Source organism: Muntiacus reevesi, chromosome 4 (assembly GCF_963930625.1).
Source record: "Muntiacus reevesi chromosome 4, mMunRee1.1, whole genome shotgun sequence".
Taxonomy (NCBI): domain Eukaryota; kingdom Metazoa; phylum Chordata; class Mammalia; order Artiodactyla; family Cervidae; genus Muntiacus; species Muntiacus reevesi.
In genome coordinates, this window is record NC_089252.1 from 58,425,696 (window position 1) to 58,448,789 (window position 23,094).

General features: G+C 51.2%; 1 protein-coding gene across 3 annotated transcripts in view; it reads right to left on the bottom strand.

The window, feature by feature from the left end:
• Window positions 1-23,094, bottom strand: part of BCL2 (BCL2 apoptosis regulator) — a 193,411-nt gene that overhangs the window by 6,441 nt on the left and 163,876 nt on the right. The gene's annotated exons all lie outside the window — the stretch shown is intronic.

Genomic DNA, 23,094 nt, shown 5'->3' on the forward strand with positions numbered 1-23,094 from the left:
TTCCCTTGGCGGATTAATCAGATATGAAGGGGAAAACAAGATATAGTTCCAGTTAGCCCCCCAAACCTGGAAGTAGAGCACACAATTTCACTAAGGGAGACGGTAGCATACAGAGATATGCAGCATCACTGTGTGAGGAAGGTCTGATGATGCTTGCCATGTTTTTGTGTGTCTGGGGCAAGTACTGCAGTAGAGGGATCAGGTATCATTCTTGTCTCCCCACTGCTGTGCGTGGTCTTAGTACATGTAGGTGTTTGAGAAATGTTTGTTCAATTAATGATTAAGGTTTTCTAACATCAAACATTAGTTTGAATTCTGTATTTGGCCTAATACATTACCCAGATACTCTGCCTGTTTGAAATTATTCCTCTTACATACAACCACCTCTGGAAATCTTGGCAGTAATCTCAAAGGTGAACATTTAAGGCATCTTTAGGGGAACTTCCTGTGTTATTAAATATAAATGTGCACAATTATTTTTCAGGACTGCATAATTTTCCACCACATATATTTATATATCTGTATCTATGCTGTACTTTATTTAACCAATTGCTTTTATTTTTTAATTAAATCACTTTTAATTGGAGGATAATTGCTTTATAATATAGTATTGATTTCTGCGAAACAACATACAACCACTCAAATATTCCCTCCCTCTTGAGCCCCTCTCTCCTCCCCCATCCCACCCCTCTAGGTCATCACAGCGTGCCAGGCTGGGCTCCCTGTGCTACAGTGCAGCTATTTGTAAATTTTTACTTCCTCATTTGGATTTGGATTTTGTTTTCGTTTTTGTTTTGAGACAAATTCCCAGAGTTGAACTCAGCTGAGTTCCCACAGTCGTGAAGGGTTTGTGCTGAGCCATCTTTACTCTCTCACTGCCCCGGTGACCTTGGCACCTTTTACAAAAAGCAGACAAGAGGGAATTCCCTGGCAGTCCAGTGGTGAAGACTCCGCACTTTCACTGCTGAGAGTATGAGTTCAATCCCTGGTTGTGGAGCTTAAGATACCACAAGCTGTGCCGCCAGAAAAAACATGGAAACAAAAACAAAACCCACAAAGGCAGACAAGGGTTTAGAGCAGGGGGTCTCACCGGGGGTGGTCCTGCCCCGCCCCCCCAGGGGACACCTGGCGATGCCTGGAAGCGTCTTTGGTAGTCATGGTCTGGGGAGGGGGCGCTGCTAGCATCTGACGGTAGAGACCGGGGTGCCCACGAGGTACGGGACGGCCCTAGCACAAGTTATCCCCCCCAAGAGACTGAGAAGCCTTGTGAAGAGAGGTTCCGAGGAAACTGCGTAACCACAGCCCTCAGAAGACCCCACGGTCCATCTGGTGTGTCAGTAGCTTTGGTCAAATTAGTGCAAGATCAGTTACTTAGCTTGGACAAGTAACTGCTCCCCTGCAGGTGGGTGAACTCTACCTTCAGAGGTACTGGATTAACTTTCACCAGGAGAGGGCGCAAGGGCTTTCTTCTTTCTTAATCTATTGTTAAACAGTTTCCTAAGTTTGAGTCTTAGCAAAGCAAGCAATAGACATAAATGAAACATGTGCTTAGTGAGCTTGGCCCAGAGCTGAGCTGACAGTCAGGACTGTTTGTCAGGGGGGTAAACGGGGCAGGAAGGAGTCAGGACCAATATAGAGAAACTTGCCTCTCGCAGAGTGCACCCCCGGGCCCCACAGACACCGCAGCAGACGGCTAACAGCCCTCCCCTCCGTGCTGTTCTCTCTAACGACGGGAAGGCTGGAACCCCCAACACACCAGCCGAAGGCACCCCCGATTCCTCAGAAGAGCGCGCTGGGCAGTAGGCACTTCAGCTCAATGTTGAGAGGGTCAGGGGCTGGGCCCTGAGTCCCTTTAGTTATCCATGGAGCTGTCTGTGGCGGGATATGGAAGAGACGGAGGCCTTGGCCACCTGACCCTTCCAGACCAGGAGCCCCCTCGGGAGACGGGGGAAGCAGGGAGACTCGGGCTGCTCTGCCTGGTGCTCGACCCCCCGGGCAGACGAGACACCTCTCCCAGCACCCCAGCCCTGGGCTGGAAGCCCTCCCTGTGCCGAGCCCCGGCCCCTTGTATAAATAACTGTGCTTCACGGCCCATTTCTGACGTGCATTACAAAGAAAGAAATCATTTCTGAAGTGGGATGAACTAACATAGCATCTCTTAACCCAAAGCATGAGCACAGAGGATCTGGGAACGAGCCCTGAGCTCAAGGGAGGAGGTCTGCGTGGAATCCTAGCTTTGACATTTTATTGCCTGTGACCTTGAACAAATTACCCGAGGCTGAGCTTCATTTATCTCACCCATAAAACTGGTTGTTGTGAAGATAAACGTAGGTGACTTGGGCCATTTGTAAACGCGGCCCCGAGCGTGAACTAGAGGAAACAGCACCGTGTTCTCTGGTCTGTCCTCTCTCTAACCTGCTTTGGTCCTCCTCACACTGCCCTGCCCTCCAGGCGGTCTGCTGAGCCTGCTAATTTCCACAATCAACCCGCTCCCTCTCAGGTGTCAGCTCTTGGTTCTCAAGATGCTGGGTGATTTCTAAAGAAATGTGAATTCAAACATACAGACATGATGTGTTCTGGTGGAAAATTGGAAGCGATAACACACACCCAGCTCTACTTCCTCATAGATTATTAAGTCAGGCTTTAGGGCTGAGGGGCGTCATTTAATAGCCCCCCCCCCGCCCCGCCCCTGAGATGGAATCTAGCCCCTATAATCTGCCCATCTATGATTCTAAAGTGCAGAGGAGACCCTGTGGTTTCAGGAGTGAAGCTCCAAAAGCTATTTTCATGGGGGAGTCTTCTTGCTTTTTCAAACATCCTGATCAGGGTGATTTCCGAAGTCTGTTTGAACAGTCTGTCATTATTTGTTTAAGTCTGAAAGCTGTTTTAAATAAACACATGCTCATTTTATGTATTAAAAGCAACAAAGAGGGAAGAAGAAAACCTGGGCCGTTGTCACGTGATTTGGACAAAACCCCCACCTGTATGTTTGGGGTGCACGCAGCCCCTGGTCGTGTCGGGACTGGCCAGGGCTCTGCCCGACCTCAGGGATGGGCATGGCAGTCCCCGGGGGAGGGCCCTTTCTCCTTCGGTTAGCTCCTGACCTCAGAGGGGAGGCAGGCAGCGCCCCAGCTCTGGAGGCCCTTTTGCAGACAGCTTCCCCACAGACTTCACATTCAGAGGCCACAGATGGTCAGGGTCTGAGTTCCAGCAGCGCTGACCTCAGAGGAGCAGGGCAGCTAATGCCCCAGCCCCAGGCCCTGGCCACAGGGCTGGGAGTCGGCCAGGGAGATGTGGACAGAATGGGTAGGAACAGACCAGCTCAAGTCAGTGAAGGGGAGGGGAGGGGGTTCCTGCGCTGGGACCACTCAGCCCCAACCCTCCTGCCCCTCTGCACCCCCCCACACCTCCCTCAAGGCAGCCCACGCTCCAGGATTTTGCTTTCCCCTTCAGATCCTTCAAAAAGTTTCATTTAAACCTGGTTCCGAATAAAATGAGATTTAAAAATAAATGCATCAGAATGGCAGGAACTGAAGAACACTGAGTTCCGCTGAAAAGGATGGCGTGGGGATGGGACGGGAGCCCAGACACCCTCACACAACTCGGGCTCTCAGGAGCAGGTAAGTGGAGAGGCCGTTCATGTTTGGAAATGTGCAACTGAAGCTTTAAAAATACCTTTCATGGGTTAGTGATTCTACTTCTAATTATTTATCTTGAAAAAATAAAACTTTAAAACAAAAATATGATAATGAATATGTTATCGTTTAGTCGCTCAGTCCTGTCTGACTCGTGACCCCATGGACTGTAGCCCGCCGCGTTCCTCTGTCCATGGGGTTGCCCAGGCAAGAATCCTGGAGTGGGCCGCCATTCCCTTCTCCAAGGGATCCTCCTGATCCAGGGATCAAACCCGCACCTCCTGTATTGGCAGGTGGGTTCTCTACCACTGAGCCACCAGGGAAGCCCAGTGGAATATGGATCAGTCACTGAAAATTGTGCCGTGTATTTATTGGCAAGGAAAGATGTCCCCAACATCACACTGAGTGAAGCAGCGCAGCCAGCCTCTGCAAGTCCAGGCTCCCAGCTCCTCGCTGGCTCTTAGCACTCACAGGGAAACAGAAAGGTGACCTTGGTCGGCTAGAAACAGAAGGGAAATTCAGGTGCGTTCCAGTCTGTGAGCTGACTGTGGGTGCCTTATACGATCATGGGAGAGCCTAAGTGGGGAAGCCATCCTGCCCTTCAATAGATCCTGGTCTAGAGAATGGACTCATGTGCTTCCACGTGCACGTGAAGCTCACCTAGATGGAGCATGGAGCAGAAGCAAGGAGAAAATCAGATGGCGCTAAGAGGAAGCCAAACGCTGCTATCAAACGCCTTGGGTATTTTCTGTTACCTGCGGCTTTATCATTTTGTCTCCATGGGGATCGGCTCCCACATGGCCCCCGGAGGGCCAGTGCAGAACACACACCTTCCGTCATTCCACCAAGTGGCTCAGGAGCTGGGGTATTCATACGCCGACTCCTCCCATTCCCTGGCTAAGGGTGGCTCTTATGGAGGCATCCATACTCCAGCTCTTCTGGCTGGTCATGTGCACAGGCAAAGGGGTCAGAGAGGGCCACAGGGGAAAGAGATCCAGATGCCACGTCTCCTGTAGCTTGAGGTCAGGCTAGAGAGCTCTGCGGTGGTAAGGGCAAGAGGAATTCCACAGGGCAGGATATGAACCACTGATCTGACCCCGTCACTGTTTCTCTAGCCTCATTACCTTCTCTCCCCAGGATCAGTGCTAGGATTTCCCACCTGATTTCTCTGCCTTTAGTCTAATGCCCTACCCTTCAATCTTCTCTCCCTGCTGCAGCCAGAGGGATCCATTCAGAATCCAGTTTGTCACTTCTGTGCTTCAATCCAGATCCTTTAACATAGCACGCAGGCTCCCAGGGCTCTCCCCACCCAGCTTCCTGCCCAGCTCTTGTCACTCGATAAGTTCATCCAGCTCACTCAGGAATTCGGTGCAATCGTGTTCTGCAGGCAACTTTCTCCAAGTCCCTGGGCTGAGCTAAATAATCCTCAGATGGTCCTTGTTCACTGTATCCTCTGAAGGTCATCTGTTTACATGCCTGTCTCCCCCTCATTCAGCTATTAGCACCTGGAGGTGTAGGGACCATGTTTTATTTATCCTTGGATCCCTGGAGCATGTTTCTGTCACATGTCAGGCACTCAGCGTATGCTTGTGGAACTGAAATACACCTTACTGCAGATCAGGCTTTCCAAACATATCTTAATAGATGATGTTTTTCAAAAGAATCATATTCAAAGGACAGATAAATTTTGCGTTGGAACAAAATCAGATGCCTTTTCTGCTGCAGCAGCTCCTAGTGTCTTCCAGTGAAGAACTCAAGTTCAGATCGTTCAGAAAGGTCAGCGCTGGTCTGACTGGTCAGCGTCCATGCCACATTGGTGGTGGCGCTGTGATATTCAACAATTTTGAATACCACCCCACCCGAACGCCCTGGAGTCTCCAAAGGTGGTATAAGCTGTGGGGCACGTTCCAAGCCTGCTGGACTATCTGTCCCTCTGTCAGGGAGATCCCTGTCTTGTAAAGACTGAGAATGCGGAGTGGAGGTAACAAAGCAGTAATTCTGGGCACGACAATAGAGGCAACGCTGGCGCCCTCTGTACAGGACAGGGGAGGTGATCAGAGGCCCCACGTTGATCCTAGACCTTCATGGGAACATCAAGACCGCTGGTGGTCCCTTGTCTTGGAATCTACTAAGAGGTATGAGTGTGTGTGCGCACACTCACTTGCTCAGTCGTGTCTGACTCTTTCGACCCCATGGACTGCAGACTCCTCTGTCCATGGGGTTTTATCCAGGCAAGTATACTGGAGTGGGTTGCCATTTCCTCCTCCAGGGGATCTTCCTGACCCAGGTCTCCTGCATTGGCAGGTGGATGCTTCACCACTAGCACCACCTTGGAAGCAAGTGCTATGAGCCTTGTTCCCAATAAACAGGACCCACGGTTTCTCCAGTGCCCAGAGGCAACTGACGTTCAAGCCCCAGGCGAGCGGGAATGGTGGGAAAAAGAAGAGGAAGCCACGCGGGGAGGGAGACACCTGCGCGGCAGAGAGCAGGGCTCTGCCTGAAGCCAGGAGGCAGCGATGCCCAGTCGCCCACCGGGGCTGAGATCAAAGGGGGCGCGGCGGCCGGGGCGCTGGGCACGGTGGCCCGCGCAGCACACGCGAGGAAGCCAGGGCTGTGTCTACCTGAACGCAGCAGCTGCTGAGGAAGTGACTCCACTTCCCGCCTTATCGTTGGCCCGGCAGGATTTCCTCTGCAGCACTCTGTGCTGAATGAGCCTGGAAGGTTCCGTCTGGAGCAGAGAGCCGCGGTGGGCGGTGGCAAACTGCAGTCCCCTGGGCTCTTCCTCCCTACCCCCCCACCCCCCTTTACTCCCGAAATATTGATTCCGGGCTCGGGGGAAAAGGAAACAGAAAAACCTTGACAACTGGAGCATATAACCGAAGGACACACAGCTGCCTGGCCTGCAGATGGGGGCCCGCGAGCATGAGAGGTGGCGGCGGGACCCTTCACCGAGGTCCGCACGGCCCCCCAGCCCTCAGTGAAGGGGGCTCCCCCTTGGAGGCACTCTGGGCCCGGGGGAGGGGCTCGTTGCCTCACACGCCAAGGACACAAAAAACGAAACCTAATCCAAGTGTCATCCGGCTGCAACCAGAAACCTGCTAGAGAAACTATGGCAGGAGATGAGAAACCCAAAAGGACTGGCCCGCCTACCTCCTCGGGCCCAGGGAAGTTTGGGTGTATTTTGTGATGCAAATTGAGCTGAGAATGCAAATCAGGCAGGGGCCCTGAGGAGCCAGAGAGAGGGCAGAAAAATGAGAACCCCAAGGGTTCCTTCCCTTCCAGAGCAGGGCAGAGTTTGAACCTCATTTGCAAAGGTGTCTATAGCTCTGGGGGCCCTGCAGCCACGGGGCTCGCTCAAAGGCAGCGGGCCCTGTCCACGTGCTGGAGGCCGGAACCAGAGGCTGCCGGCCGGTGGGACCCCAGAGGTTCTGCTGGTCTTATTGCCCCGGGGCTGGGTAGTCGCTGCAGTCTGGAGGGAAGCGCAGTGAAGAATTCCGGGCTGCACTAGCCGTGTAAACACTGCAGCAGTGAGGACTCGGCCACCTGTGGGCTTAGGTGAGAACAGTCAGAGATTCAAAAGGTGTCTGTGGAAATGGGCCAAGCAATGCATCTATAGCAAAATGTGCTTAAAAAAAATGTTAAATAATTGTACCATTTGGTTCATCAGGTTCAGGTAATAAACCAATGTAAGACTAAAGGCGTATCTGTAGAAGACCCTGAAATCTCATCTTTGATTTGCTGATTCATTTGGGAATCAAACATTTTTTATAAGGTGCTAAGGAGTCTTAAAGTTAAATAAGACACAGGCCTGCATTATAAGAATGGCTCCTTGATATTCTCACACGTTCACAGCAGCTTTGGTGAGCAGGAGAGTTCTCTGAATGCATGCAAAGCACTTGTGTGTGTGTGTGTGTGTGTGTGTGTGTGTGTGTGTGTCTGTGTGTGTGTGTGTCTGTGTGTGTGTCTGTGTCTGTGTGTCTGTGTGTGTCTGTGTGTGTCTGTGTCTGTGTGTCTGTGTGTGTCTGTGTGTGTCTGTGTGTCTGTCTGTGTGTGTGTGTGTGTCTGTGTGTCTGTGTCTGTGTGTGTGTCTGTGTGTGTGTGTCTGTGTGTCTCTGTGTGTGTGTGTGTGTCTCTGTGTGTGTGTGTCTGTGTCTGTGTGTGTGTGCATTCTGGGGCTTCCCAGTGTATGTGTGTGTGTCTGTGTGTCTGTGTGTGTGTCTGTGTGTGTCTGTCTGTGTCTGTCTGTGTGTGTCTGTGTGTGTGTATTTTGGGGCTTCCCTGTGTGTGTGTGTGTGTCTGTCTGTGTCTGTCTGTGTGTGTGTGTGTCTGTGTGTGTGTATTTTGGGGCTTCCCTGTGTGTGTGTGTGTGTCTGTGTGTGTGTGTGTGTCTGTGTGTGCATTTTGGGGCTTCCCAGTGTGTGTGTCTGTGTGTCTGTGTGTGTCTGTGTGTCTCCGTGTGTGTGTGTGCGCATATTGGGGCTTCCCAGTGCTTTAGTGTTAAAAAGAATCTCCTGCTGATCTAGGAGATGCAGGTTCAATCCCTGGGTCAGGAAGTTCCCCTGGAGAAGGAAATGGCAACCCACTCTGGTATTCTTGCCTGGGAAATCCCATGGACAGAGGAGCTTGGCGGGCTGCAGTTCATGGGGTTGCAAAGAGTTGGACACAACTGAGCGAGTAAACAACAAAGGCATTTGCCCTTCGGGCTCTGGGGTTTGAGGAAGGAGACCACGGCTGCAGTCCTCCTTCAAAGGGTGGCTCCCCCAGGACGCTGCAGGCCCAGAGGCTGCAGGAAACTGCCTTGCAGGGTTTTGGCTTTAAAACAAAGTGACTTCATTTTTCTTCCTGACCTTCCTCATTCCACTACCTTCTTTTGGCGAGAGCGCCCTGCATTTTCTGGCACTTGGTCCTTTCTTGCTCTGGGCCTATGTTATTTTCACTGTTGGGGGAAACATCCCATTATGACGGAATTTTGTTGGAACGAAAGCACATCAAGCAAAAATAGTGTAATTATTACAACTCAACAATAAAAAGACAGATAGCCCAATTAAAGAATGGGCAGAGATTTGAACAGATATTTCACAGAACAAGATCTCCAAATGGTCAAGAAGCTCATCAGTCATTGAGAGAAATGCAAATGGAAACCACAATGAGATATCACTTCACCCCTAGCAGCATGGCTTTCACGTCAAAAGTGGACACCAACCAGTGCTAACAAGGAAGAAGAGAAAGCGGAGACCTCACCCACTGCTTATAGGAAAAGAAGAGAGCACAGCCTCTGCGGAAAAGAGTGGGGCTTCCTCAGAGAGGTGAAGGGTTACCCCATGACCCAACAATTCCGCTCCTAGATATACACCCAAGGTAACTGAAAATATATGTTCACACAAAAACTTGAACACAAATATTCACACCAGTGTGATTCATAATAGCCCAAAGTGGAAGTGACCCAAATGTCTATCAGCTAATAGATAAACAGTAGGGTACCATCCACACCATGGAGCATTATGCCGCCACAGAAAGGAATGATGCAATGATATGAGCTACAACACGGACGCACCTTGAAAACGTTATACTGGATGAAAGGTACCAGGCATAAAGGGTCACGTGTTGTGTGATGCTGCGGGCTCCCCTGCTGGCGCAGGTGGTGGAGAGGCTGCCCACAGCACAGGAGACCCGGGTTCGATCCCTGGGTCGGGAAGATCTCCTGCAGAAGGAGATGGCAGCCCCCTCCAGTCTTCTTGCCTGGAGAATCCCAGGGACAGAGGAGCCTGGCGGGCTACAGTCCACGGGGTTGCCAAGGGTGGGAGACAACTGAGCGACTTCACCTTCACTTCCTTTCCATGACATGTCCAAAACAGACAAATCCGTAGGGACAGCAGTGGACTCGTGATTGCCCGGGCTGGGGAGAGAGATGAGTGGACAGTGACTGCTAACGGGTACAGGACTTTGCTTTTTTTTTTTTGCAGAGTGGTAAACAGTTCTGGAATTAGAGAACAGTGATGGGTCTCAGGACCTTAGAAACACTAAAACCAAGCAGTCACCCTTCCCTCATGGTCCAGTGGCTTCCCACTGGTCCAATGCTTTGCAATACAGGGGACCCTGGTGTGACCCCTGGCCCGGGAAGATCCCACGTGCCACTGGGCAGCTAAGCCCGTGCCCTACAACTGCAGAACCCAAATACCGAGCCGGGCGGCCTAGAGCGCAAGGTCTGCAACAAGAGGAGCCGCGCGGCGAGCACCCACGCGGCGAGCACCTGTGCTGCAACTGGAGATCAGGCAGCACCCAAGCCCCAGCACAGCCGGAAAGAAACACTTTTTAAAAGCCAGTCACTTCAAATTGAATTTTAAGGTTCGTCAATTATTCTCAATAATCGTATTTTTTACACTACATGAAGAAAGGCACTAAATTATTTTATGCCACATGGAATTGGACAGAAGGAGCCGCTTGTTCTGGAACCCTTGCTCACAGGGGTGGCCCCCTCACCAGGGTCCAGACCTGCCCGGAAGCGAGTGTGGCCTTCACCAGGCGCGGCCGGCAGCAGGGAGATCCGCCCCCGCCCGGAGATCCCCCTCTGGCCCAGGAACGCAGGGCCCCACGGAGGAACCCACGGCCCTCCCTGCTACCCCGGAGTAAATTCATAGGCTGGACATGGGAACTGAGCGGATGTTCGCCCCGAGCCCCGCAGCGCGGCCTGAGTGCTGTCATCGGGACACCCGACGTGGGGGTGGTGCGCGGGGCCCTGATTTCGCAGACCCCAGTTGAGGGCCGCAGGCCTGACTCTCCGCTGGTTTAAATCAGCGGGTGTTGACTGAGGGTGGTGGGGGGAGAGGGCACAGAAGCGCAAACTAACAGGAACTTGGTGACAGTGGCCTTGAACCTGGAGGGCGTGTGTCCAGTGGAGGAGCGGGAAGGAGCGCCGTCCTCGGGGCGGCCAGCCTCCGGCCGGACCTGCGCTGACACCTGGTTTCAGGACGGGCTGAGAAACCAGCAGGGGCGTCTCTTCTGGAAGCTCCGTACCACGCCGGCCCGGGGGGCCTTCCCTCAGGACAGGCCAGGACCCCGTCTGCCGCCAACGCTGCGAGGGGGCCGCGCACGCCGTCCCCGCCTCAACGCTGCAGATCCTGGGGTCAGTGAGTCGCTATTAATAGCCCTGCTTTAGCTCCCAGAACACTCACATCCTGCGGAGAAGCACCCCGGGACAGAATAAGCCGGGCCCAGTGAGTCACTGCGTGGCAGTCCCCGCACACCACGGACCCACCCGCCTTCCAGAGAGGCTGAGCGCTCGGGAGGCCCGTGGTGCTGACCTGCTCACTGGGCTCCATGTGGGCCTGCTACGAGAAGGTCTGCTTTCATTTTGCAGTTTATGATTTAGTTCAGTTCACCTGGAAAGACTCAACATGATGGAAACAGATGCATCTCAAGGCGCACTGCCCGGCTCTCAGACAAGCCGCTTCCTCCCGCACAGTCCTCCCACGTCCAGGGAGGAGAGCAGCCCTCTCCTCGTAAGAAGCACGCGGCCTCCGGACGGACAGACCCGGGCACGGGCCGCGCCCGGGTCCTGGACGCGGACTCGTTCACACGGGGCGCAGCTTTGCCCGCGTGGCTGCCCCTCTAGATAGATGCTCCCTGGGAAGGCCTTCTGACAGCGTGCGCTCTGCTGCTGGAACGACTTGGGCCTTAAATACGCACAGAATGAGAGGGGCACTCACAGGGAGAGACAGAGAGAGGAGAGCCGATCAGAGACACAGAGGGAGGGCGATAACAGGGAGGGAGAGACAGAGAGAGGAGAGACGATCAGAGACACAGAGGGAGGCTGAAAACAGGGAGAGACAGAGAGAGGAGAGCCGATCAGAGGACAGAGAGGCAGAGGCAGACGGCAGAGACACAGAGGGAGCCAGATAGATGGAGAGGGAGAGACAGAGACACACACAGAGTCACAGAGACAGCGAGACAGACACACAGAGAAAGGAGACAGACAGACAGACAAGAGACTCACAGGAAGAGACAGAGAGGAGAGACAAAGACACAGACAAAGAGGGAAAGAGGGGGATGGAGAGACAGATACACAGATGGGATTCTCCAGGCAGGAATACTGGAGTGGGTCTCATGCCCTTCTCCAGGGGATCTTCCCGACCCAGGGATTGAACTGGGGTCTCCCACATTGCTGGCGGATTCTTAACCATCTGAGCCACAAGGGAACCCCAAGAACACTGGAGCGGGTAGCCTATCCCTTCTCCAGGGGATCTTACCGACCCAGGAATCCAACCAGGGTTTCCTGCATTGCAGGCGGATTCTTAACCGTCTGAGCCACCCCAGAATCCCATGCACATACACAGAGACAGAGAGAGACAGAGAGAGATGACTCCCAGGGAGAGCGGGGATCCTGGATGGGCTTCGAGCGGGTGGAAGGGCTGAAAACCTTCCGTCAGCACAGCCTCCGGGGGACCGCTGACCCCCATGGCCCCTAGCTGTGAAGTGAGCCGGCTGTGGACGCCAGCAAGGCAGGAGAGGCCGCGTACGCCCTGAGCCAGGCCGTCGGTGTGGCTAGTGGTGGGCCTGCTGGGGTGTGGCGGGCCCGCTGGGCTGCACTTCTCAGGCCGCTGGCCCTCCCGACGCGAGCTCAGACGCGTGCAGGGCTGACTGACTGGAGCCTGGGGACCCACCTGCAGAGGGTCTTGGGTGTGGCCGGCTGGACCCAAGGTGAGTTCTGACCCACACCCGGGCTGCCTCCACCATCTCCTCCTTGGCGAGGGGCCGGCCCGGGACTCTCACGTGGCCCCGGCAAGTCAGCGGCCGGTGCCCCGTCCAAAGGCCCTGCCTCACAGCTCCTCCTGCCCTGACACCTGGGAGGGGGGCCGCTGGAGCTCAGCTCCACGATGCAAGCTCACAGCTGTTGCCCACTCCGCACCCAGCCCTGCACTCTGTGCTCAGAGGATCTCAGGGGGCCGTGGCATCCCTGTGACCGGGACGCCTCCACCCAGCTGCCGTCGTTCAGTCGCCGAGTCGTGTCCAACTCTTCGCAGCCCTGTGGACTGCAGCTCACCAGGCTTCCCTGACCCTCACCATCTCCCAGAGTTTGCGTAAATCAATGTCCCATTGAGTCAGTGATGCCATCCAACCATCTCATCCTCTGCCACCCTCTTCTCCTTCTGCCTTCAATCTTTCCCATCATCAGGGTCTTTCCCAATGAGTCAGCCCTTCACATCAGGTGGTCAAACTATTGGAGCTTCAGCATCAGTCCTTCCAATGAGTATTCAGGGTTGATTTCCTTTAGGATGGGCTGGTTTGATCTCCTTGCTGTCCAAGGGACTCTCCCACCCAATGCCAAGCCTCAGATCAAGGACTCAGCAAATGCTCTCCTAGTGTGATGGCTCAGAGACGCAAGTATTCCCCTGGAAACTTCATTTACCCCTAAGGTCACAAGGATAATTTCAAGTTTGGGGTGGTGAAGCCTTCAGGCAGGACTTTGGGTCTAACAAATTGTTATTTCCACCACGGGAACCTCTTGGCCAAGAGCATGGATCTTGGATCCATGTGTAACATGCTTCCTACAATAAAAATGGTGCAAACTTTGGACAGCTTTTGCAGGCACTGCATGGGACTTTTTCATGAGAGCAGCCCTGATTCCTCTGGCTTTGATTTCTTCTTTGGATGCACCTGAAGCAAGCAATTCAACCCCAGTCAAACTACTCATCCCAGCATTTACTTAAAGTCGACTTCTGGGATGAGTAGAGAGAACTGTTGCACCAACCCCATGAGGTGACTCATAAACGACATGACATATTATGGCCTTTTGGCTAAGATCAAGTGTAGTATGGGGGTTTTCCCAGGTGGTGCAGTGGTAAAAAAAATCCACCTGCCAATGGAGGAGACACAGGAGACACAGGTTCAATTCCTGGACCGGGAAGATCCCCTAGAGGAAGAAGTGGCACCCCACCCCAGTATCCTTGCCTGGAAAATCCCATGGACAGAGGAGCCTGGCGGGCTACAGTCCATGGGGTTGCAAAGAGTCGGACACAACTGAGCAACTGACACAGAAAAGACTGGGGTCAGAGAGGTTATACAACTTGCCCAAGGTCACACAGCTGCAGTCTGAACTGTTCAACTCCTAGGTATGGCGCCAGGCCTGCAGGACTTCGCATCAGGGGAGAAAAGAGGTGCTGGATTTCAGGGCATCTGACTCAAGACAGGGTCGGGGCCACACCACGGTGGGGAAGCCTGTGCGTGCAGGCTCGGTGTTGGGCGCAGGGCGGCAAGCAGAAGCAGCCCCATGAGCGGGGAGCACGCACGACTCCAGAGCCCCCCAGCCCAGCGGCTCTGCAGTCTGGGTCCCCCGGAACACGTGCCGCTTCCTGGAATCCCGCTCTGTGGTTTGGCCCTGGTGGCTGCTCCTGCACACGCCTCCTCAAAAGCATTCAAAAAGGATGTGCAGAATATATTTTAGAAAACTTACGACTTTTTGCCTACCTAAAAAATTTATGACATTTTGATTCCACTTGTTTGGCTTAGTGTGCATAGAATGCTAGATTTCTAATTAAAAAAAAAACATATGCAACAAGCAATGAAGGTTTACTGTAGAGCACGGGGAACTATAGTCAATATCTTGTAACACCTATCATGGAAAATAATTTCAAAAATAATATATGTATAACTGAATCACCTCGTTGTGCACCTGAACATCTTAAGTCAACCATGAAAGTGAAAAGGTGAAAGTGTTTGTCGCTCAGTCATGTCCTCTGCGATTCCACGGACTATATATATATATAAATTTAAAAAATCAAAATGACACGTGGATAGAGATGTGAGTCTGGAAGGAGAAACTCCTTCCACCTCCTTGTAGGGTTGTTTCACCGGGACTTCTGGAACGTGAAGCATACAGTTTCCCTGCGACTCAAAAACAAATCCAGCTTGAGGCCTGTTCAGCACACTAGCACTAGAGACTCCAGCGCCTCCCCCGTGGGGAGAGGATTTCGACCCTTGTGCAGGCTCGGCTCATGGGCTCCGCTGAGTCACAGCGACATGTCCCCACCGCCCCGTCGCGGGCAGCGCGGGGGTCCGGGAGGCCCAGCCACGGGCACAGACCCCGCCTGGGAGCCCGCTCCCCACGCAGGCCTCAGCCGCCCCTTCTCCTGACGGCGAGCCATCCTCTCTGCTGACTTCCACTTGGATGTGTTTTCATGACTGAACAAAGCCAGGGACCTCCGCATTCCTAGGAAGCTGCCCACGGAGCTTTTTACAAAACCCATCTGCTCGCTGGGTGCTTCATCCTTTCATGTTCCGTCTGTGCCTGGCAGGCGGGAAGTCTGCGGGGCGAGTTGGTGATTGTCACGGTCAGGCTGAACTTCGAAGTGCTTTTTTCATTTTTAAACGATTCAGGACTGGCAGCTGAGAGAAAGCACATTCAGGGCAAGGCCTCCAAGCAAACTAAAGACACACACGTGTAGTCAGTGTGAGCCGCTCGGTCGTGTCCGGCTCTCTGCGACCCCGTGGACTGTGCCCCGCCGGGCTCCTCGGTCCATGGGATTCTCCAGGCAAGAACACTGGGGTGTGTCGCCATTCCCGACCCATCGCGGGCAGATTCTTTACCACCTGAGCGGCCAGGGAAGCCCCAAGATGGACAAGTGGGGGGATAGGGGCTCGTGTGCACGGTGGCTCAGCCAAGCCCGCTCCCTGCCGCCCCCAGCACACGAGGCCTGGCATCCTGCCGGCGGGGCCCTGGGCGGGGGAGCGGAGCCACCATGCGGGTTCCAAGCCGGTCCTCTGAGCCCCCCGACCCGCCTGCGCTGTTTCCCGGGAGAGACTGACGCCCACCCTCTCGGATGAGTGGAGGGCTGCACCTGGGCTCTGTGGGACCACTGCCGTCTCGGAGGCCACAGCAAGGACTGGTGAGGACCTCCCGGCTCTCCTCCTGGTTCAGTGACCCAGCTCGTGGGCACGAACAGGCCTGGAGCTCACAGGAGATGGGCCAGGGTCACGTGGGCTGTCTGTACTGCCCTCCGCCCAGGGTACCTAGAGAGGACGCCGGGCCTGAGATCCTGGCGGGAGTCTGATCCGGCTACTGGCTCCAGAATCCCCTGTTAACCCTTACGGGGGGCCAAATGAGATTTGTGCCGGACAAATGGGCAGAACAAAAACGTCCAATTGTGTGCTTTCTTTGTGAGTTTTCACCTCTGCCAAATTCTTGAAATTCTTAGGTCTTACAATTTTATGTGCTTTCTACTTCCATTTGAACCTGAAACATCATTTAAATGCCTTCTGAGGTAATCCTCACCTACTCAACTCCCAAAGTTGAAAAAAAAATTAAGGTTATTTGACTCACACCTGGAGAATTTGTGAAGGATATCTAACTACCAGTCATAAGCTCTCGGTTGATGAACTACAGATTCAAATAGGTAAGTTTTACTACTTGGTACATTAGTTGGGAAAGGTCTTTTATTAAGGGTCATTTTAAATGTTAAAAATTATAATTTCACTGCCATCATGTCTATAAGACCTTTTATATAAACTTCTAGATATAAAATAAGTAATTCCTTTTAGCAACTTTCATACAGTATGTTTCAAAGTTGTTAAAAGAGTTGATCTTAAAAGTTCTCAGAAAAATTATAACTATATGTGGTGATGGATGCATTGTTAATAAAACACCACGGTGATCATCTTGCAATATATACACATATGATCACTGCTGTACACCTGAAATGAGTACCGTATTTTACATCAGTCATATCAACTCAGGACTGCCCTGGCGGTCCGGGGCTTAGGCATGCACCTGTCAATGCAGGGGACACAGGTTCGATCCCTGCTCCAGGAAGACTCCATGAGCCTGAGAGCGAATGAGCCCATGGCCATGACCGCTGCAGCCCAAGCCCTCTGGAGTCTGAGCTCCAAGACGAGAGAAGCCGCCGCAACGAGATGCTCACGCACCACCTCTAGAGGGCAGCCCCTTGCTCGTTGCAACTAGAGAAAGCCCACATACAGCAAGGAAGACTCAGCACAGCCAAAACATAAAAAATCATATTAATTAAAAATATGTAGGATCTGACTGCCATCAAGTCTACAAGACCTCTGATGAGAGAGTAAGAAATTCCCCAGTTCTAATGTTGAATGAGGGAGCACACTCTCTCGGAGGCAAGAGCCTGAGCAGATGTGTGCCTTCACTGAGAAGCCCATCGTACCATCCTTGTTCCCATGACAACCCACACAGTGGGCAAGCTATGGGGTCCAAGCGTCAGCTGTCCCAGGCTCAGATCCTCTCCTTGCCGTCGAGGGAGTCACCGCTCAGGTTTCAAGGGCCTTATTTGTGGCAGGAAGAGAAAGGCCCCTCCTGTCCTCTGAAGGCCCTTTCTGGTCCTAAAGTTTGTAACATGTAGATTCTGGGACTCCGTTTTAAGTGTTTGTACATCAAAAGCAGGTAGAAAAAAAGGTTACATAATTGGGAGACTGGGAGACATAGTCCACTTGGGCTTTCTTGGTTCTCATTAAAAGTTCCAGAGTTGCCATTCCGTCTATTCTGGGTACAGTGGATGCCTGAATCCTAGAGCTGATGTGGGGGGAGGAAACTGGAAGCCACAGCCCTAATAGAGAAGCTAGGAACATGCCTGCTACTCCAGGCATCAACAGAATGACGCACCCAAACCTTCAAGGTACTTCCCTGGTGGCTCAGCAGTAAAGAACCTGCCTGCCAATGTGGGAGATGTAAGAGACACAGGTTCAATCCCTGAGTCGGGAAGATCCCCTGGAGAAGGAAATGGCAACCCACTCCTTGCCTGGGAAATCCCATGGACAGAGGAGCCTGGTAGCTACAGTCAATGGGGTCGCAAAAGAGTCAGACATGACTGAGCAACTAAACAACAACCAACCTACAAGGAACCAGAAATGAGACCTCTGGGCAGGGTCCCTAACGTTCCCACTGTCCACTCCTGCTTAGAAGTCCATGCAACGGTGATTTAGGACTACAGTTCAAACGGAGTGAAAACAGAGTTTCAATAACTCAAAGATGATTTTCTGAAAAACTAGGAGATGCCTTCCCTGGATATATCCTGCTTATCACGCATAAATACTTACTTCGAAAGTGGTATAACTTTTGATGATATGTTAGTACATCAACCAAAGGAATCTTATGGGTTTTTTCATCCATTCCTCAGATAACAGATGGATATGGTACCCGTGTGTGTGTGTGTGTGTGTGTACACCCTGTGTTGTGTAGGATTCTTTGTGACCCTTTAGACTGTAGCCCGCCAGGCTCCACTGTCCATGGGATGTTTTAGGCAAGAACACTGGAGTGGGTTGCCATTTCCTCCTCCAGGGGATCTTCCCGACCCAGGGATTGAACCTGTGTCTCTTGAGTTGGCAGGCAGGTTCTTTACTGCTGAGCTACCAGGGAACTCAAGGTTGCCCTGTTATTTCTTTCCAGCCCCTGAAATTACAGAGAGAATGCATTCAGTCATTTTCGGGTTATCATGCTGTGGAAAATTTGTTTTTCAATCCAGAAGATTGCAGATAACTCAAAACTGGTTTGGTTCCATGACATCAACCTTGGCACGTACGAAGTGCAAAGAACTTTGCCTTGTTTGGAACCGAAAGAGAGGAACCTCTACTTTCTCTTTTCCATTTTTATGAAGACAGTATTTTTTCCTTTTAGCTGGATGATGTATACTTTTAACATTCCAGGGGGAAAGTGTCAGTGATATGCAAGTCATAATAAAAGAAAATCAAAAGAAATGCAATTACAAGGGACAAGGAACTTCATCATTTTTAGTGTGAAATGCCCAGAGGAAAATCTAATTTTAAAAATTACCGGCACCATATGAAGAAGACAAGAATATATAGAAAGATTTGTTACTTTAAAAATTAACTTAATTCTTAATCTTTCTGGCTTTTGGGCTTTTTTCTCTTTATTTTTAAAGGCCAAAAACTATCATTTGATGCTGGATAAGGAGTAAAGCTCACATCACTGCAGCGTGGTACTGGGAAGTGACAACGAGCCCCCTGGTCTGTTTCTGGCCTGCTGGCTGGAATGCGGCAGGGCACTTAAAGAGTTATTAAGAGTGAATGTATATTGAGGGTGAAACCACGTCTCTTTCCTATTAATATAAAGGTACCTGTTGAAAACGTGGACTTCCCTGGTGGTCCAGTGGGGGTTAAGAATCCACCTGCCAGTGCAGGGGAAACAGGTTCAACCCCTGGTCTGGGGAGATCCCACATGCCACGCACCGCAACCCCTGAGCCCTGGGCACCCTGGAGGCTGAGCTCAGCTGCATGCGAGGCCACCACCACGAGAAGCCCTCACGGCAACTGGAGAGTACCACCAGTCAGCAGCTAGAGAAAGCCCGAGCATAGCAGCCAAGACCAGCACAGCCAAAAATAAAACATAATAACAAATAAAATGCTTCTAATGAAAAGGACCATTCATGGGGCGCCCTGCAGTTGATAGAATTCTTCCATATCCATCAACTGGGTTTGATCTTCCCAACAACTTATAGATAAGTCGTGACTCTTGTCACCTCTATTAGACCGATGATCACGAAGAGGTTACTTTTCCAAAGACATATGGTCACTTGATGGCAGAACCAGGACTCAAACCCAGAATTCTGACATAAAGCATCTCACCCTTCCACTCTCTCACACGGTCGCCCTGATCGGAGTTCTACAACTCGCAACTAAACGGGCTTGCACAGAACCAAGATGTCATAAGCTGAATACAGCTGTGGTTTGCTTATTTATAACAGCTCTGTCTCTTTGAAAAAGAGACATCATCTAACAATTATGAGAAAAAAAATCAAGCTCACTTCTATCATAAATGTTGGCTGACATTAGGGGGCTTTGACTTATTTCTAACCCAGCGAGATTTAATTCTGCCACCCTCAACCCATACTAAGAGAAATTGGAATCATTCATTATTTAGAGGGAGAGTCCAAATAATATTGCAATATCACAGGCTTCCTTTAAAAGCCTTTTTCTTGATGGAATCTCTGATTTTCCTTTCAGGCATGAAAAATAACACTTTTATTATCAGAGGGGCCTGGCAGAGGGTTAGCAGTGAAGAAGGAAGGAGATGGCACAAATAATATTGATTTCTAACCTTTTATCTAGTTTTTGGTTGGAATCAAATTCAGTATTGAGCTCCATAGTTCTCTATAGTAAGGATTCTCTTGACATAAGGCTTTTAGATTTGAGGAGATAAATTTCCTTTGTCCAGATGTGATTTTTCTCCACTTGGCTGGAGTCAGCCTGAAAATGGAAGACACAGAGATCTGGTAGAATGATTCCTAAGGGTTCTCTTCTTTTCAAGAGTGGATTCCACAGAAAGCTCTCTGCCCTTATCTGTTAGCAGTACTGAATGGGCCTAGTAGGCTCAGAGAAAAATAGAGACATCACTTTTCTGTCCACTGCCCATTATAATGATTTTTTTTCTTTTACTTTTTATTATTTTTTTGGCAGCACCACATGACTTATAGGATGTTAGTTCTCTGACCAGGGGTTGAATCCGGGCCCAGAGCAGTGAAAGCACCTAACCACTGGACCACCAGGGAATTCCTGATTTTTCTTCTCTTATTGCTACGTACGTCTACTCTTTTTCTCCTTCCCTTTTATCTCTTAATGTGCTATCCTTTCACCTTCTCTTGGCATTTGTCTTTGCTCCCATCTAGCTTGTCTCAAGGCACACTCTTCCCAGGCTGTGAAACCACACTGCTGAGCCTTTCCTGAACTCCCACAGCCTGGCACAAATTCTAGAACCAGACTCTTCCCAGGCTTCTAGTGAGGCAGGCAGGGGGCAGCTTGGGATGGCAGCTTAGGGTCAGGGCAGACACTGTCAGGGCGGGGAAGGGAATTTTGGGGGGAAGTCTGAACAGATTCATTTGACCCATCTATTAGGCTAATTTATAGAAAATGCACAAGAAGGGGGAAAATTCCCTTTGAGCAACGAGCGAGGTGAAAGAGAAGCAGGGGGTGTCCCTCATCTCATTGCAGAAGAGGAAACCGAGATGACTTCTCGAGTCGTTTATTGAAACCACTGTGAGGGCCCAGTGTAGGCAGGTTGAAAAGAGGCCCCATTTGCCTTCTCAGTGGAGATGTGGCTTAGGACTTTTTGAAGAATATTGCCTGTTCAGTTAGAAGAATATGACAAGAGTCACTCAGTGGAGGTTGGAGAATTCATCTCCATTCTCGAAACCTGGGTAATGCCTTCCTAGGCAGCAAATTTTATGTTGCATTCCAGCATTCCTAGAACATTTACTGCCGGAAGTTTCAACAAAACATGCTTACTAAGCTTCAGGGTTTTTAGGAATCCCATCTGGGTCTACTTGTTTATCCCTATGTGGAGACTGTTGGTGTATCAGCCTAAAACAGCTCACCCCCTGCCATCCCAAGCTGCCCCCTGCCTGCCTGACCATCTGTCCTGCAGGATTTCCTGGGCATCAGTTCAGAGGCTAGCAGACCTCAACTCTGAGATGGGACTCGGGAAAATCGCCGTTCCTCCCCGACCCCCAGTTGAAGACAAGTGTGTGGGAAGGCAGGAGGCGGTGCATGAGAAGGCAGCCCTGGGGCAGGCGTGTCACGGCCACATGGTCCTTGAGTGGGCTCACGGAGGAGGGGCCAGGGTCTGCAGACCATCGAGGCCTGGGGGCCTCGGTGTGGGAGGCCTGCATGAGAGTGGAGGAGGGGAACCATGTCCACGAGCAACTCCTGGCCACGTGGCTTTCCAAACAAAAAGCTCCTGGAAAGGATTGTTGAAATGGATGTCACAGCCTGTTCCATTTCTGAAGGCCCAACCCAAGTTCTCCTCCTTCCCAGCCCTGTGGATACACGCTCATTTCCTTGGCAGCCTTAGATAAAGCTCTTAATGTGATCTGAGTGCCTCAGAGATTAGCATGATTATAAATATGAGTGTTCAAACACAAGCAAGTTGAAACCAAATGCCCCTCAAACACTGGCTCTCTGTGATAGGAAGGTTTTCAGTGGTGCCTTGAGCCCTTGGATAAACGAGCTGGAAAATAAGAGCGAAATGGGCCCGCTGGTGAATCCCCAAGGCCAGGCTCCCACACAGCAAGGAGAAGACGCAATAGCTGCTCCCGACGTATATAATCCACGGCGGCTGGCAGCAGAGCTCTGGGTGGGAATCTGAGAAAAAGTAATTCAGAACTTCAAACAAGGGCTTGGGTGGGCGATACAGAGGCTCTGATCAAAACAGACAGTCTTTACTCCAGAGCCAACCTGCAAAACATCCCCCTGCCGTTCTGACTGCTTGGTGGGGCTTATGAGAGACTCACCAACCAATAGTTATAAATAGCCATCAAGGAGTTTGTTTACCTAACTAAGAGAAAACACTGTTCAAGATTTTTAAAAACATGCATTTGACACCAAAGAGATGTAACTGCTATGGGCGAAGAGACAGAGCACGCCAGACCGAGCCTGCTGTTTTGATGTGGTCACTATTTGCTCAGCAGACCTGCCACTTGGCAACACATGCGTGCCCAATTCTAGGTATTTGAAAGTTTAAAAACACACCTCTTTCAAGAAATTCTAAAATTAAAGATTTTTTCATTAATTCGTCAAAACCTTTCCCCAAGTCAGTCCAAAAGCCTGAGATTTTACTTGTTAAGTCATGTGAAGGCAGAAGGGATCCTAATGGCTGGATCTGTTCTTTAATCTCCTAGTATTGGGATTGCCAGCTTTTGTCAACCTAACCGACCAACTTGTCTACAGAGCACTACTCCTAAATGTTAAATAATAAAGGTTAAAAAGTGTTCCCAGGAGGCAAAAGATAGCAACTTACAAGTCGACTGTCAGCACCTACTTTTTTTTTTTTTTTAAATTTTAAAAACCTTTTCATTTTGTTTCGGGATATAACTGGTTGACAATGTGGTGATCATTTCAGGTGGACAGTGAAGGGACTCAGCCATGCATGTCCATGTGTCCCTTCTCCTCCAGACTCCCCTCCCGTCCAGGCTGCCCCTAACGTCCAGCAGAGTTCCTCATGCTCTACAGTAGGTCCTTGCTGGTTATCCATTTTAAATATGGCAGTGGAATCCAGTTTGTGATTGGAAGATACAGTTTGTGTGGCTCTGGTGAAATTCTAGGGCACACACTGTACCATGATGGCAGGTGATCAGGGGAAAACGCCTTATCAGCCTTCATTTTCAGTATTTTCTACCTGCGTATCCGACTGTGGAGGGCTTCCCTGGTGGCTCAGCTGTAAAGAATCTGCCTGCAATGCAGGAGACATAGGGGACGTGGGTCAGGAAGATCCCCTGGAGGGCATGGATTCTCTCTGTGGGAGAATCCCATGGACAGAGGAGCCTGGAGGGCTACAGTCCATGGGGTCACAAAGAGTTGGGCATGACTGAAGGCGCTGAGTACACAGTCTGACCATGGCTCCCTTGGCAGATACAGGAGGCTAGCATCCCAAGGAACGTGGTTCTGCCTGGATGCCAGCTCTCATCCAATACCACGAAATGCCAGGTCT